This window comes from Microplitis demolitor, chromosome 6 (genome assembly GCF_026212275.2).
Source record: "Microplitis demolitor isolate Queensland-Clemson2020A chromosome 6, iyMicDemo2.1a, whole genome shotgun sequence".
Taxonomy (NCBI): Eukaryota; Metazoa; Arthropoda; class Insecta; order Hymenoptera; family Braconidae; genus Microplitis; species Microplitis demolitor.
The window spans coordinates 19,219,767-19,224,766 of NC_068550.1; positions in this window are offsets into that span (position 1 = coordinate 19,219,767).

Here is a 5,000-nt window from a genome sequence, read left to right on the forward strand (position 1 = left end):
TAGGAGGGTCGCGGTGGTGTGCGCAGAAGGGTCTGGGCGTGAGCCTGCCTGGAGCCGCCATCGGTGCAGATCTTGGTGGTAGTAGCAAATACTCCAGCGAGGCCCTGGAGGACTGACGTGGAGAAGGGTTTCGTGTGAACAGCAGTTGGACACGAGTCAGTCGATCCTAAGCCCTAAGAGAAATCTTATAATAATATGGTGTTATATAATTATAATATAAAAAAATACACCTATTGGGCGAAAGGGAATCCGGTTTCTATTCCGGAACCCGGCAGCGGAACCGTATACAATTCGTTCACTCGCAAGAGTGTTCGTCGGGGTAACCCAAAATGACCTGGAGACATCGACAGGAAGTCCGGAAAGAGTTTTCTTTTCTGTATAAGCGTTCAAGTTCCCTGGAAACTTTTAGCAAGGAGATAGGGTTTGGAACGCGAAGAGCACCGCAGTTGCGGCGGTGTCCGGATCTTCCTCTCGGACCTTGAAAATCCAGGAGAGGGACACGTGGAGGTGTCGCGCCGGTTCGTACCCATATCCGCAGCAGGTCTCCAAGGTTAAGAGCCTCTAGTCGATAGGATAATGTAGGTAAGGGAAGTCGGCAAAATGGATCCGTAACTTCGGAATAAGGATTGGCTCTGAGGAACGGGGCGTGTCGGGCTTGATAGGGAAGCGAGTTGACTGACGTGCCGGGCCTGGGCGAAATGATTGGTGTTCACGCATCAGGATTTGAGCTCGGTCCCGTGCCTTGGTCTCTCATGGATCTTTCTTGCTATGAGATTATAGCGGTGTGAAAGCATCGTTATTATTCTTTTCGGCCGTCATTTAACGTTCAACTCAGAACTGGCACGGTCCAGGGAAGTCCGACTGTCTAATTAAAACAAAGCATTGTGATGGCCCTTGCGGGTGTTGACACAATGTGATTTCTGCCCAGTGCGATGAATGTCAATGTGAAGAAATTCATTTAAGCGCTCGTAAACGGCGGGAGTAACTATGACTCTTTTGTACAGTGAGGAGTAGTTAGTTTTCGCTCCGTGCTTATTTATCAATAATTGTGGCTATAATAACCCAATAAGCGACTGAGTGTACATAGATTGTGTAGTTAATTTTTCTGATTATTCTGATATATTAACATGTAAAATCTGTTCAGTGGTTATTTTGTAATAGTTATGTAAAGTGTTCATAAAAATTAATAGTGAACTAGGGTTAAACACATGTTTTTATTTTTCACGGCGATCGGAACGCTGAGAGGATAGCAGGAACTTCGTTGAGTCTATTTTATTTCAAAGCGACATCGACCCGCCATCTAGCGGACGAGCGGCGAACCCTGTAGAACTTACCAACACTGGTAAGTTACTACACATAAACATCGAGTATCAGTTGTAAACAAACCGAATTATAATCTAATGATGTCCAGTGAGAAAGCAACGCAGTTAAAAATGTCTATTAATACGATGCCTCAGATGAACACATTAAGAAATACAAAGAGTAGAGGTCTCACGGGCAGTGTAACTTCAATTAAGAGTGATGATTCGAATAGCAATAAACGAGCAGCCACTTCTCCACTAAAAATCCCATCGCTAAAGGACCCATTGCCTGTAACATTGAAAGAATTGGATGTTATCTGTGAAAATGTATTCAAGCATAAGAGGTCACTGAGACCCGAAATGACATCCGAAGGGATGTTAACTGCTGGAAAAGCAATTATAGTATGTTTTAACCAGGTAGTGGAAGCGTATCGTACATTAGCGTTGAAAGTTGGAATTTTCGATGAAATCTATGATGCAGTTAAAGGAAATAATACAGCGGATGAACTACAGGCGTTGAAGGATGACATTAAGAGCGAAATTGCAGAGATGGTTAAACAGGAAGTGACAGCAGCTATTGCGGATAGTATGCAGCATTATGAACGTGATCGAATGGAAATTGAAGAAACGCAGCAGGGTATGAAGGATATTGTGGCAAATGAAGTTCAACAGGCAGTCACACAACTGAAAGACGTAATCAGCACAGGTACCAACCTGACGGCGGAAAGATGTGCAACCAAGTCCTATGCGGAAGCCAGTAAAGTTGTAAGTTTTGGAAATAGTCAGGTGAGAATTGAGTCCGGTGATAAAGCATCACGAAAAACTGTGGAGTTTCTGGTAGTTCCCATGGTTGCAATGGCTACAAACTTTCAATCCTCTCTCCAAATAAAAAGTGTATTTACAACAGCAATTAGCGCTATCAAATACAATATAAGGGCAATACAAATCTTCACACTACCCAATAAAGCCATTAGAATTATTGCTGAACCATTTGACATCGGAAAGTTGAAGAACTCAGTTGAACTGAGAAATGCGGGACTGATGATTAAAGAACGGGAGAAGCTACGACCGCGTCTAATAGTGCGTTCTGTACCAAATGAATGGTCAAATGAACAGTTTATCGAATCACTTATCCTAGGTAACGTACCAGATGTAAGTAACGAATTAATCAAAGTTAAATACAAGTATCCAGTGAAAACAGGCCGCGATAGAACTAGCGTAGTGATTGAAACTGACGCAGATGTAAGAGCACGATTGATATTAACAGGTCGGGTTTATCTAGGATATGAATCATGCCGTATAAGTGACCATTTGCAGGTTAAACAGTGTTTCAAATGCTTGAAGTTCGGCCACATCACATCTGAATGTAAGAACAGTGAAGCATGTGGGAAGTGTGCCGGCAAGCATGCTACCAGAGAGTGTGATGGTCGAAACCCACTGAAGTGTTGTAATTGTGTAATATTCGGCCATGAAGAAGTGACTCACTCAGCCTACGATGAAGATAAGTGTCCAGTACTACGTAGAAAGATGATAGAGAAAGCACGCAGCATCAATTATGCCTGCGACTGAAACAAGGCGTACAACGAGAGCTCAGGTGAGAGCGGGACGCGTCCTGCCGGAGCTACTCTCTCCGAGAGTAGTGCTCTCACGGTTGACTGAGCAACAACTTACCGGCCATGGAGTCCATGAACATCGGACACAACATGATATCCAAGTAACCCGCACAACTAACCCTCCAGGGGAAAACCTCACCGTTAACTTGAAACAAACCCAGATAAGCGGGAGCAGGGTGGATGCCTCTGTATCCACTCACGGTGAGGACACTAATCTGCAAAATTATGAGCCACAGCATCAGCCATTAGAAGAAGATGAGCGTATGATTCCAGAGGTAGTGTCATCAGGTGAAGAAGTAAGCCATAAGTGCCCATGGTGTGCACGAAGCTTTACAACTTCCACTGGATTGGGAGTGCATAAGCGGCGGGCCCACCATATAGAGTCAAATGAGAGTATAGACCTTACAAGGAAGAAACCACGATGGCAAGACGAAGATTTACGACGATTTGCAATAGAGGAGGCGAGGACACCAACGACGCTATATAACATCAATCAGCATCTCTTTCGGACAGTAAAAACGCACCCACCTAGAGGTTTCGAAGCAATCAAATCCCTAAGGACAAAACAGAAATATCGTGAGTTAGTAGAGTATTACCGAGAGCAGATAGTAGAGAGTGGCATAGACGCAAACGATCAGCAATCTAACCAGCAATCGGGCAATGATGAGCAGTTGAATGGCGAACGGGATCATGAATCGAGTGAAACTGGAGGTGTGGAAAGGGCGGGAAGACCAGAGTGTAATAAGAAACATCAAATAGAGAGAGAACGACATAGCGAAACAGAAAATGGGAACCAGCATAACGTATGGATAGATGCAGCGAAAGAAACACTAAATGGCGATCGAAGATGTGAGCCAGGTAGGGCCTATTTGTTAAAGGCGATTAATGCGATAGAGAGAGGTGACAGCCCTGAGAATGCCTTGGAAGAGTGGTTCTACTCAAGATTTCCAGATCTCCAAAATAGGAAGAAGCAAAAGCAGAAGGAGAGATCAAGAGTGCAGATGGCGTCGAAGAAGAGACAGCGACGGCAGGAATATGCGGCGATACAGACGTTATGGCGTAAAAATATGTCGAAAGCAGCGAAAAAGGTCCTAGATGGTGATGCGGATCAGGAAGAACACCCAACACTTGTGCAGCAAACAGAGTGCTGGAAAGCGATTTTCGAGGAACCAAGCGTTGAGGATGAATCATGGAATCCTGAAACATCGGAGGATGAGCATAAACACCTATTCAGACCAGTATCAATAGTAGAAGTATGTAGGATCAAACCTGAGGCAAACTCAGCAGCTGGACCGGATGGATTAAGAGCAGGTCCCTGGTTAAAAGAGGTATCTAGTTGGACGAAAGCACTGATAATGAATGTAATTTTATGTTGGGGGCGAGTCCCTCAAATTTGGCGCGATTCACGGACCGTATTAATCCCAAAGGAGCCAGGTACAATGGACCCTATGAAATTCAGACCCATTTCGATCTCTTCAGTTATCTTGCGTCACATGCATAAAATACTAGCAAAGCGAATATCTTATCTCAACTTGTTTGACGAGCGGCAGAGAGCATTCATAGAGGCAGATGGCGTCGCAGAAAACACCTTCGTTTTGTCTGCGGTTCTTGAAGATGCATGGGATAGTAAAAAGCAGCTCCATATGGCAACGATAGATGTTCGCAAAGCGTTTGATACCGTTTCGCATCAATCGATACCTAAGGTACTACGAGAGCACAAGATCCAAGAAGAGCTTATAACATACTTGAGGATTCTGTATGATCAAGCATGCACATATATTGAAGTCAACGGTGAGTTCTCTGATCCCATTCGACCTGCAAGAGGAGTACGTCAGGGTGATCCCTTTTCATCAATCGTGTTTAACCTGCTAATGAACCTGATTCTAAGGAAAGTGAGTAAAGCAGTAGGGTACGAGATGGATGGGGCTCTAATAAATGCACTAGCATTTGCGGACGATCTGGTACTGATTGCGAGTACGAAGGAGGGGCTCCAGGAGAGTATCAATGCAGTTGTCAACGAGATGAAGAGACACGGGTTAGCACCAATGCCGCAGAAATGCTGTTGTTTGTCTCTTGTACCGTCAGG